We start from the raw sequence: 12,748 nt of genomic DNA, 5'->3' as shown, positions 1-12,748 counted from the left end.
TCATTCACTAAAATAATTTAGAAATACACGTGGTGGTCCCAATTGGCTTTTGTGTCTTCAATCCTTGAAGTTTTTCCCCATATTGTCTTTAAACACAATCCTTCAAGTGTTTCATTCGAAGGTAAGTGTATCAAATCTTTGTTTGTAAACATTTTCTTCCATCCTTGAAGTGTTTCACCAAATCGTTTTCCCAGTTTGCCGGAAAAATCAAATCCTCGCCGGTAAACAGCATCGATCTCAATTCAGGTGAAGGCGTTGAAGATTGCGATTGCGATTGTGATGATTGAGGAATTGGATCGGGTGGGATTAGGGATTGGGTTGGGAGGTGAAGGTTCTAAATTGGTTTGAGGATTGAGTTGTAGGGTTGCAGGAGAAGATGAATCCGCCATTGTTGAAGATGAATGAGTTTGGGGAAAGTGGAAATTTATTGAAGAGGGTTAAGAAATTTGAAGAGTGAAAGGTGAATTAGGTATTTTGGTTTGGGATGGTTCATTTGTTGTCTTTGTGTGACCTAGATTGAGTTTGAGTTTGAGTTTTTGATTGTGTATGTTTGTACTACTTACTATATAGGGTTCGTACGTAATTATAGACTTGAAGCAAGCAACTTTATATGCGATGAGTATGAAAAAGCAAGCAAACAGAGTAGAAGAAAATTTTGAGAATGAACATCATGTTGATGGTGAGATGAATACTGAAAACACAGTTATCACTTTGAAGATGCTCTTTCTGGGTTGTTGGGTTTGATGCTCAGCAAGAGTGTTTCATGGAGGTTGGTTCTGGAAGATTATACGGGAAAGGGAGAGAGAAAAAGAGAGATTGCAATTTGGGTTTTGGAGAAGGAACAAGAATAAAGGAGCAAAAGGGTAATTTCGCATGTGTCAGACCTCATTAAGGGCAAAAAAGTCATTCCATTCCATTCCATATGTTTCTAATTAGTGACGTGACAGTGATTAAGTGGGAAGAGGGACGAAAGTTTAAATGATTAAATTTTGAAGTGGCAAAATGTCAGGATTAATGAATTAAGGAACCAAATTTTAAATGACCCCTATTTGCAAGGACTAAAACTCAAGCTCAAGTTTAAAATACGTGATGAAAAAGTACCACTCAAAACTCAAGAAACTCAAGTTTAAAGGAGTTGTACTTGTGAAAAAAAGAAAGATAAAAGTCAATATTTCTACACAATTGTAATACGTACAATGTTGTATGAGACTAACGAAACAAAATCTTTTGGAAGATGCAACGAAAAAGTAAACCTAGAGTTTTTTTTTTTAGGGAGAAACCTAGAGTTGTATATGCAAAAAGGTTATGAAAGATGAGTTGTCATATCATACAAGATAGGATTCAAAATGAAAGTATTAAGGAGAATTTGGGACTTGTAATATGTACACCATATTACTCATATATGTCAACATCAAGATGTCTTCTGCTTGCCTCAGTCACTGTCTAGCCTTGAGTCGACCAAGAAGGAGGTTGATAACCTGAATCTATGTAGCCCAACACAAATCAGCACACATAAACACACACACACACACAAATGATATTGCAAATGTTTGAGTAATGTTTAACTAAAGTTTCTCCTTTGCACAAGCAGCAACATCTCCATGTTTCTTCAACTTTTTGTACTTGTGTTAAAAGCCTCATTATGCAACAATCTTTATTGTGTTGCACTACATGATGTTATGTTGAATTAAGTTATGTAATATATGTTTGTGGTATTGTAAATTTGTTGAGCAAGTCCTCTATATGACACCCGATTGGGAATTTGGGTTCGAACACGCGTTTCTTGACCCTACTACGGGTCTGTTTGGGAAACCAAAAAAAGAACTTTTAGCTTTTAGCTTATAGCTTATAAACTCGTTTGACAAAAAAAGCTCTGTTTGGTAACACTTTTTCACCATGAGCTTATAGCTTATTTCACGAGCTTATAAGCTATTTTTCAAAAGCTATTCCAAGTAGCGTTTGAGCTTATAGCTTATAGCTTCTCACTTTTTCTTCCAATTTTACCCTTATTATTTCATTTAAATTGTATTTTTATCCATTATAATTTTTATAATAAGCTACGTAATAAAGACTACTATCCCTTTATTCCAATTTTTGTATATATATCAGCTGGCCTTTTTTTTTTTTTGAAAAAATATATACCTTAGTTTTTTTTTTTTACGGAACAAAATACTATTATTCTATTAGTGTTACTTTTTATTTTATTTTTTTGAGGTAAGTGTTATTTTCTTTATTCTCTGTTATTAGTATTACTCTATTAGTGCTACCTTTTTTTTTTGTTTTTGAGGTAAATGTTATTTTCTTTATAAAGTAGAAACACTTAAATGATAATAAATATAAGATAAAATTTTAGTGAATAAAATTTAATTTAATTTATAATACATAGGATATATTAAATTAATAAATTTAAAGTATTTTTTTAAAGAAAAATTAGTTTACAAAATTACAAATACTTAAATTAATGATATAATTTTTATTATGAATTAAGAATATCCTTTATGTCATTTTACATTTATCAGCTAGTTGAACTGCTATTTTTACCAAACACTTCAGTTAGCTTATAAGCTAAAAACTATCAGCTAACTTATCAGCTAAAAGCTATCAGCTAACTTATCAGCTATCCACTATTTTTACCAAACAGAGCCTACATGATTGAGGGACCTATTTAATGCCTCGCCTAGAAGCCACCAATAATGAATACCAAAGACTCCCAAATAGAAAATAATTGTTCCTTAAAAAAGTTAGTAAATTAACTCAAAATGAAGCAAGAAAATAATAAAATTGAAAGTACTCAAATCCTACTGTTCATACCTATCTTCTCGCGTCGCATGTATTCTTCAAGCATTTCGGCTTCTTTTAATATTCCTTCATGCGAAGGTTTCTAGCAAAAAAAAAATTGATATATTAAAAGAAAATATATAATAAAAATAAGAGTAATTTTTTAGTTTTGAACATTACTATCATGTTCCAGTAATGGTGCATCCCAAACATGTGTTTGTAGCCGACCAATGCTAATATTGATGGAAATTTCTGAGCATGCTGCCATAGTCGGTATGTCATAATCCTTCAACACAAAAAAAAAAAAAAAAATTATTTACTCATTATAAAAAAATTATTATTATAGTTTTTTTTTTTAAACTTACAAGTTGCAAGTATCGATGTGAACCATATCTTTCGCGACCCTTTCCAATTTTTTCTTCTACATTGACAAAATATTGTAATTTATTAATGTGAAAATAGAGAAGAATATAACATCATTTCAAATACCCTCCCACTTTTTGTCAAAAAAAAAAAAAAAACATAAAGTGGAAGTACAAAACACATAATGCGACCAAATGTGTAATATAGTGATAACAATATTATTATTTAATAAAAATAAGTAGATACACTTACATGTTTCTCTCCAAAGATTTCACATAACTCCTCAGTCTTTTTAATCTTGCATGACCACGTATCCTACCATCATAATTTGAAAAGTTTATCATTTTATATCAAAAGAATGAAAATATAAATTTCACTTGCAAGATAAAAAAAACTAAATATCATTATCATATCAAAAGAATGGAAAATAAATTTCACTTACAAACGGGTCAAGGTCTCCTAAAGCATATTCAATCCCCATGGCTAGTGCTGCCTTATATGCAACACCAAGTTCACTATCTTCCTAAATTGATTAATAAATAAAATAAATTAGATAGTATAAATAATGATAAATAAATAATATATATATATATATATATATCCTCTAAAAAAAATAGTACTATATTTTTACCAATTCTAAAGTATCTCTCCTGAACTCGTCCAATTCTAGGAACAAAAATTGCGGTTTGATAAACTCCATCATAATTTTTGCATCACGTCTTGATTCCTGAAAATAAAATAATTAATAAAACTTTTAAATCATGGTTGTTAAGTTACACAATTTAGAAATTATTCCTGTTAAATATTGATCTCCAATTTTTTCAAATGACACAAACATTAAGGGTGTGTTTGTTATATGGATGAAAAAATAAAGTCTTGGAATGAACTTTTCCACGAATACAATAATGAAAATTATATTTCTAGGAATTTTTTAAATAGTGTTGTTTACCATTTTAAATCCTTGGGATTTTTGTCAAAATATAAATTGTTTTTTAATTAAAAAAAAGAAAAGAAAAATCATTAGCTACACTTTTTAGTCATCGTGGGACGTGGGTTATATAGTAGAACGTGGGTTTTTGCTAAAAAAAGAGTAGAATGTGGGTTATCATTCCTGGGAATTTAATTTTTTCCCAACCTTTTTCATGGGAATAAAAATAGCTAAACTTTGGGTAGAATAAATTTATGGGTATTATTCATTCCTAGATATATCATTTATGTTCCTTTTTACCAAACACGGTAATGTTTTTTTCCCATTCTCTATTCTCATGAATGTACTTTTTATTTCCCAAACAAACGCCCCCAAAGGAATGAACGTGGTTGGTTAAGTGTTGATATGGCCAAGGACGGGGAAAATGGATGTATGGATATGGCTACAAAGTACTTACTTTAAAACTATGTATGACTCACAATATCAGAATCAATGACCCTGGGAGAAAACATGAGACCATCGATTCCATCATGTTAAATTGTGGCAATTTGTCATGGTAGATTGCTAAGGAGAGAAAGTTTTGGTTGGGCACAAACGTAACAGCTCAATTTTGGACACACATGCAAAAGTAAGAAAAAGTTAATAGAAAATAAAATTATAATATATCAATTGATATGACTAAATACTTTTTATTTAATTTTGTTAATTTTATGTGAGTATGTGCCCAAAATTGAGGTGTTGGGTATGTGCCCAAGCAAGACTTTTTCAGCTAAGGAAAACATATGAGAAGCAATACTAATAAAACTGTGGAACCAAAAATGGTTTTTTTTTATTTCACCTAATAGAATTTTCAATGTATACAAAGTATATTAGTTTCTGCCTATTTTATCTCCTTAAACTATGCCTACACGAAGTTGGTCAATGGTATAGCAAATCACCTAATTAATACAATATTGACAGTTATGAATACACTTAATATGAAACATATTTTATCAGTTTCTTATTAACCCCCCCCCCCCCCCCCCCCCCCCAAGTGGGTGCATGCAGACTCCAAGCCAAGTAAGGAATGAAACTTACCACGACCCAAAGCTTTTGTAAATGTAATTGCAAGTTGTGTGCGAGTGGGAACATAAGATGGTTGCAAGTTGTGACAAAAAATCTCATCGCGGATGGAGTGAGAATCCACGTCAATATGCTTAGTACGCTCATGAAAGACGAGATTCTTTGCAATGTGCAACGCAGCTTGACTGTCGCAATAGAGTTGTATAGGCATGGAATGACTTATCCCAAGGCTAGAAAGAACTCCCTTGATCCACTTCAGTTCACATGTGGTACTAGCCATTGAACGATACTCTGCTTCAGCGGACGAACGCGCTATTGTATGTTATTTTTTTAGTTTTCCAAGAGATGGGGGAGTTACCTAAGAAAACAACCCATCGGGTAAGAGACCTGCGAGTAAGAGGACAAGTGGCCCAGTCAGAGTCACACCATCCATACAGTTGCAGATCACAATTACTGTCCAACATGACTCCTTATCCGGGATTTCCTTTGAGGTATCTAACTACACGCAAAGAAGCATCCCAATGCTCGGTTCGCGGCTGCTGCATGAACTGTGAGAGAACGTGGACATAATATGACAATTCAGGTCGTGTAAAGCAAAGATAAATGAGACGACCCACCAACCAGCGATAGCTATCGGGATTAGCAAGAAGTTCTCCTTTCGCAAGGCTAAGATGATGGTTTTCTTCAAGTGGAGTACTCGCAGGTTTTGCACCAAGTAAACCAACTTCACTAATGATATCTAGAGCATATTTTCTCTGACATAGAAAAACACCTGCTGGGGATCTGGCGACTTCTACTCCTAAGAAATATTTCAATTTTCCCAAGTCTCTCATATGGAAGCATTTGTTCAGGTAGTCTTTGAAACATTGTATGGAGTCATGATCATTTCCACATATAATCAAATCATCAACATACACTAGTACCACCAAATGTATGCTTTATCTTGTAACGTAAACAAGGAGTAACCTGAGTAGGACCGCATGAAGCCATAATCTTTGAGAGCTAAAGATAATTTTGCAAACCAACAATGCGGAGCTTGCTTCAACCCATATAATGATTTTTGAAGCTTACACACCATATCTAGTTGAGAGGAGTGAAAATCAGGCGGGAATTTCATGAAGACCTCTTCTTGTAAATCCCCATGAAGGAACGCGTTGTGCACATCCATTTGGTGAAGTTCCCAATTCTTTGTTGTAGCAACTGCTAGAACAATTCTCACGTTGACCATTTTTGCTACTGGAGCAAATGTTTCAGTGTAGTCAATGCCTTCAACTTGATGATTTCCAAGAATAACCAATCGAACTTTAAACTGTTCTACAGTTCCATCAGAATGATACTTGATTTTATAGACCCACTTACATCCCAATGCCTTTTTATTCATTGGCAGGGAGCAATTGTCCATGTTTGATTATCTTCAAGAGCTTGTATTTCTTGTTGCATTGCTAAGCGCCATGTGCTATCTTTTACTGCTTCTGCAAATGAAACAGGCTCTCTCTCAGTAGTCATAGCTGCAAGAAACTTGCGATGTTGCAGAGAGAATTTTTCAAAGTTTGCATAAAGGGCAATAGGATAACGCACATTCGATTGATATTTTGAAGGAGTGGATAGACAAGTTCTGCTCCATTGTCACTTCGAATCATTTTAACTTCCTTTTCATACTGTCTTCCTACTAATGCAATAAAGTTCAACAAGGCACGAGGGGCTTCCTTTTTATCTAACAACAAGAAAATCCAAACCGCTCGAGAATAATCATCCACTATAGTTAAAAAATAATCAGCACCACAAGAAGATGAAGTTTTATAAGGTCCCCACAAGTCACAGTGAACCGGTTCAAATGCACAAGAAGCTCTATGATTGCTTAAAGGAAAACTATCTCTTGTTTGCTTAGCCCTTTGGCATATATCACATGCTTTATTTCCATAATCATTATTTTTGCTACTTACCTTGGAAACTAACTCAGTAATCTTCAAGGAAGGATGCCCCATTCGCCTATGCCAAAGCTCAAGTGACAACCCATTATCAACTTTGAATGCTTTCTCATGTCGAATCCCTCTGAAATAGTAGAGCATGTCTATTTGTTCGCCCAAACCAATCAACATTCTTGAAGTGTGATTTTGTATCACACACAAAGACTTAGCGAACTGCATTACACAATATGCCTCATCTATTAATTGTGACACAGATATTAAGCTGCAATTCAATTTAGGCACATATAACACATTGCTTATTTTCATCCCTCCTTCAAGAGTTGTTGTTCCCATCTTAGTCGCAACAACTTTCTGCCCATCTGGCAGTCCCACAGGACATCCCTAAACATTCTTCAATTCCTGAAGTAATCTCAAATTTCCTGTCATATGATTTGAAGCCCCTGTGTCGATGATCCAAGCTTTTTTACCAAACATTTGTTCATCGGCATTTCTATTCTAACTATTCAGAATCTTCACAAGAGTTTGCCATTGCTCTGCGCTTACTCCTATGATTGCTGAGTTGTCATTAGAGTTCACATCATACAGAGATGGTGTCCTCTTCACCACCTCAGTTTTCTTTTCCACATATTTCTTTTTATCATGACCTAGCTTTGATACCATAATAAAATTGTGGAACGAAAAATGTTTTTTTTTTCATTTCACCTAGTAGAATTTTCAATGTATACACAGTAAATCAGTTTCTGTTATGTCTCAGAATCTGTAAATAATTCCCTATGAGAAATGATATTTTGACAACCATTTTGTGACAATCTATGTGACAATTTTATCTCTCATACTCACATTATTTTTTTACTTTCTCTCTATTGCTTTGGTTTCCGTGTAACTATCTACTTTCCTTTGTAAATTAGTGGTTGTCACAAAAGTTGTCACTCAATTGGTTGTTCAAATAACACATCTCTTGCCTATTTTGTCTCCTTAAACTATGCCTACAAGAAGTTGGTCAATGGTATAGCAAATCACCTAATTAATACAATATTGACAGCTATCAATACACTTAATATGAAACATATTGGCTGAATTGCATTTTTGGTCCCTTAGCTATTTAGGTAGTATCGCTTTAGTCCCTCAATTAAAATTCGATTTATTTTGGTCCATTAACTTCTCTCTGTTATACATTTTGGTCATTTCGATTAGTTTTAATTAAAAAAACGTTAGGTTTTCTTCATCTTCTTCTCCTCTTTTTCATCATCATATCATCTCCATCAACCTTCACCAACAAGAATCCCAGAAAAAGCATAGACTGCAGTGGGACAACGTAGTATGTCTACGTAGGCGTCCAGATGGACGGGCATAGACTGCAGCGCAATATTGATCCGAGCCACCCGAGCCATCTTTAGAATACAATTCGCCGCCATTTTCTTTATAAGAAGGAAAAAGCATTAAAACTACATTAAAATATTTTAAAAAACAAATTACAGACAAAAAAAAATACTTAAATAAACTTAACCATAATATTTATTTTTGTGGAAAAAGAGGGCTAAACACCCAAACTAAAGAAAAAAAATCAAACTTGGATACCATTTTTTTTAGGGAAAACTTAGATATTGTTCTTAACGTCTCTTTATATATTAAAGAGACTCAATTATGTGACACATAAACAATCAAACAATTTCCACAACCGGTGAGGGTAGCAACATGTTACAAGAGAAAATGAAGCAAAATGCGCACATGAAATCTAAATAATTTTTTTTTTAACGCACGCGCACATAAATAAAAAAAATAATAGAAGAGAAGAGAATATGATGGTGTTAAATGCTTTCGTGTGTGCTTGAACATTTTTTATTTAGAATTGTAACCAAATAAACATTTATCTTATGTTTGTCCTTATTAAGATAGTGGTAAGAAGGGTAGTTAAATAAGCAAGGTGGTTTAGTAGTTATGTTAGAGAATAATAAGAATAATTAGGAGAAATAAGATTACGATGTTCCTGCTCATGGATGGAAGTCATGTGCACATTCTAAGGAGGTTGTGCCACTTGAATAGAATTTGTAATTCCAAGAACCTTATCAAACAAAGTAATGCGCCTAGCATTATTCTTTTTAAGAAAATGGGACTTGTGATAACCCTTCTGCACTTCGGATACAACTTTTGTGCCTCCTTGAACTTGAAGTTTCTTACATTGCTGAATAGGGTGACCAATCATTTTACAATGATTACAGAATAGAGGTTGTTTTCATATATCACTCACCTCATAAACATTTAAAATAAATAATTTAAATAAAATAAATATAACGGGGGAGAGAGAGAGAGAGAATTAATTGCTCGGTGGCCATCGTCTCTTTCCAATTGGCTAAGTATAGAACAAGTATAACCTAATTCCAAATAAATGCAGTGCAGGAATAGCGAACCAAGCTTTAAAGCTTAAAACAAACAAACCAAACTTTGTTGTTTTGTTATAAAAAAGCATAAAAAATTTAAAAACACTAATCCTTGCACAAGTTGTACTAGGATTAGAATGTTAATTACACCAATACCAAAGGCCTAAACCTTTACAGGACCTAATAAAATACATCAAAATAAACAAGCTACTATCACCGAATATAAAGAGCCTTCATGCTCCCATAGTAATACTTCCTATCAAAACCAAAGCGTATTTGACAAATTCCGTATCCACATTTCAAATCCCGCGTTCCATTAAACCAGCTCAGGAATTACAACCAAAATCCTTCTAGCAGCTCATGAAAGCGACACAAGGACTAGATCCGACGACACAAATATTAAACACAGTTCCTTTGATAGCTGATTTGACCACCTAATTTGTTCAATCTTAGACTCCTACGACAGAAAGTCCATGCTACAATCATATAGACTCCAAAACAGAACCAACATGGATGTTCCACAGAAGAGAAGAGTGCAGCACCAAAAACAAAACTACACGATCGAATACACACGTGAACATCTCCTACATAAACCTATGCACCCCCAGACAGTCCAAAGAATTAGCAAGCCACTAGCAACGGGGAAAGTTAAAACCTGTAGATCTTAATCGAATAACTCTCCAAGATAGAACTTTATATTCACCCGCAACCTTTTCCCAATTAATACCAGTCTGTTAAAAGACCATTGCGTTCCTAGCATTCCAGATGGAAGAGATAATTGAGACCTAGATTACACCCAGCCTCTCAAGAACGTTTTTACCTCCAGCAACCAAACCTTTGAACAAATTTAGATGCTCAAATCCCCCTTCAACAAAAACACCTGAAACACCGAGCTACTTCAACGACTCGCGCCAAATCATCGACAAAATAGCACAATTAAAAAAGACGCGGTTCACAGTCTCGAGCCTACCGCAGCCACCAACATAATACAACAATGAATTCAACCTCACACCTCTAAAGCTTAGATTATCTTTATTGGCTAATCTATTAAGGAATAGCCTCCAGACCAGCACCGACAATCTCAATGGTATCAGCAGGTTCCACACATCTTTAGCCCAAAACACTTCCTTGTCTGACATTCATTCAAATAAAAATAAGCTTCCTTAACTGTGTACACTGATTCCCCCCACTTCCACTGACCCTAGAATCAAGCTTTCACAACCTGAACTTTAATAACTAAAATCTTAAAATTAAAAGTTTAAGTTAGATTACATACATTACATAGGCAACTGAATGTCTCGATGCTAAAACAAACAATCCAAACTTAAGAATAGAAACATATTATTATAACTAAACTTTTTTACTATCTGATGTACCTCTCTTGTATGCTTCTCAGATCAACAATCAACAACTAAATCCAAAATACATTAATACAGAAAATTTTGTTAACTTGAACTGATGAAAAAGGCAAAAGATGAAGCAAATTAGAAGTATAGATCTGCAAATTAAAATAGAATTCGAGCAAATTATAGAAAACTTGATTCAATATGAAAATCAATGATGACCAGTAACAATAAATCAGGGGACGCACACTTAAAAGAAGGAAGACGAAATAGCAAGTTACTAACCAAGCAAGTGATGATACAAGAATAGTATAAAGGCTAATGACATTCTATAGCCTTGGTTTGCACAAGTTGAATCTTTGAGCAGATTACCTATTAGACTACTTATCTGATTGCAGGTTTACACAAGGATATGCCAACAATTTATAAAAAATGTAATATTTAGGTATATAACTTACATAATATTTGCTTGGTCTTGATACTAATTATTAATATTTGTGCATGGATATGGACATACAGCTCCAGAATATAAACTATAGGAAGCATTACATTTTTAGCAACATTTCATAAATGGGTTGAAAGCAAATAAACAGAAAAAGGGAGGGGTTATACTGCCTCATTAAGCAGTTCAAAAATGTATAAAGAAGTTACATGTATTCTTCATTTGCTTCCCTAACTCAACATCATATTAATAAAATTGTGTATTAAATATTTTAAGAGGTGACTTTGTTTATACTTTGACTTTTCGTCTTTTTTCAAACCAGGTCTTATCATCTATTAGAGGTAACTTAACCAACTTTCTCCATAATGTTACATAAGTTAACTGATTAAGTGTTGCCAAGGTAATAGTAGCACCATGCATGAAGGCTATAAAAACAGCTTATACATAAGCGCTTATATCTTAGGATCGGTTCAAGTCACGTACAAACCGGCCAAACATAAGAATACTCAACTCAAGTCTGAAAAAACTGAGAAATAACACCAAAACTGAGTAATCTAACAAAAATTAACATTACACATGTTAAATCGCAGAATTCAAAACAAGAAAATAAACAAGAAAATGATTCATAAATCATGTTCAACAAATACGAAATCACACACTATTATCATATCATATAACCAAATTATGAATTAAATCATGGAAAAAATCAATACCTGGATCAATGTAGCACTGCGATTAGGCTGAAGAAACGGATTCCGATCGATGCCGAATCTTCGAATCAGAATGCAATACTCGACGGATTAGCTACGAGAACAGTAAAACGAAACTTCGATTAGCAATGGTGAATCGCGTGCGGAATGAAATCGGAATCTGATAAATTCCCTTACCCTCGTTTCTTGTTGATGAATGAAGAAATGAATGAGAGTGTAGTGTGATGAGTAATGACGGTTACAAATAGAACCGTCCTACTTATACTAGCAACCAACAACAGGTTTTTATTCTTTTCTGGCAATAAGTATGTGAGTTTTTTTTTTTTTTTAAGAGAACTAATAAAAGATGCGTAATTCCCCTAGAAAAAAGACAATTAACATTGGGTACTCATATAATAAAATTAATTTTTTTTAGAGATATGATAAAATTAATGTTGATACATTTTCATCTTTATAAACATACAAACTTTTGAGAATTGTTGTTCCCACGTTTGGTTTGGCTGAGACACACGAGTAATTTACCTACTGCCGAAGTTTTAGTAAATCGGCGGCAGTTAACTACCAAGGATTTCCTCGGTAGTTAATTGCCGATGCGAACTGAACATAACAGAAGCAGAAACTCAGTTTTCTGAGTATTGCTTCATTGTTCAAAATCTTTCCAAACCAACCAACTTCTCCAATTTCGATTTTTCAGCAAAATTAAGTGCATCATCTTCGTTTAATCACAAGTAAGTATCTTGACTCATTTTTAATCATAATGTTAGTTTGGGTAGGTTTTTTTTTTATAAAAAAAAAATGGTAGTTTTCATATGTGGT

The 12,748-nt window shown here is 33.7% G+C and overlaps 1 long non-coding RNA gene across 1 annotated transcript; it reads right to left on the bottom strand.

Annotated features, from left to right (window-relative positions):
- Nucleotides 1-9,480: 9,480 nt before the first annotated feature.
- Nucleotides 9,481-12,239, bottom strand: LOC112419087 (uncharacterized). The gene is made up of 3 exons (XR_003009143.2): nucleotides 12,110-12,239; nucleotides 11,936-12,026; nucleotides 9,481-10,680 (listed from the first exon to the last, which is right to left on the bottom strand). It is a non-coding gene; the product is annotated as an uncharacterized lncRNA (long non-coding RNA).
- Nucleotides 12,240-12,748: the final 509 nt, after the last annotated feature.

Source organism: Medicago truncatula, chromosome 2 (genome assembly GCF_003473485.1).
Source record: "Medicago truncatula cultivar Jemalong A17 chromosome 2, MtrunA17r5.0-ANR, whole genome shotgun sequence".
Taxonomy (NCBI): domain Eukaryota; kingdom Viridiplantae; phylum Streptophyta; class Magnoliopsida; order Fabales; family Fabaceae; genus Medicago; species Medicago truncatula.
This window is presented reverse-complemented; position numbering and strand designations above follow the sequence as displayed.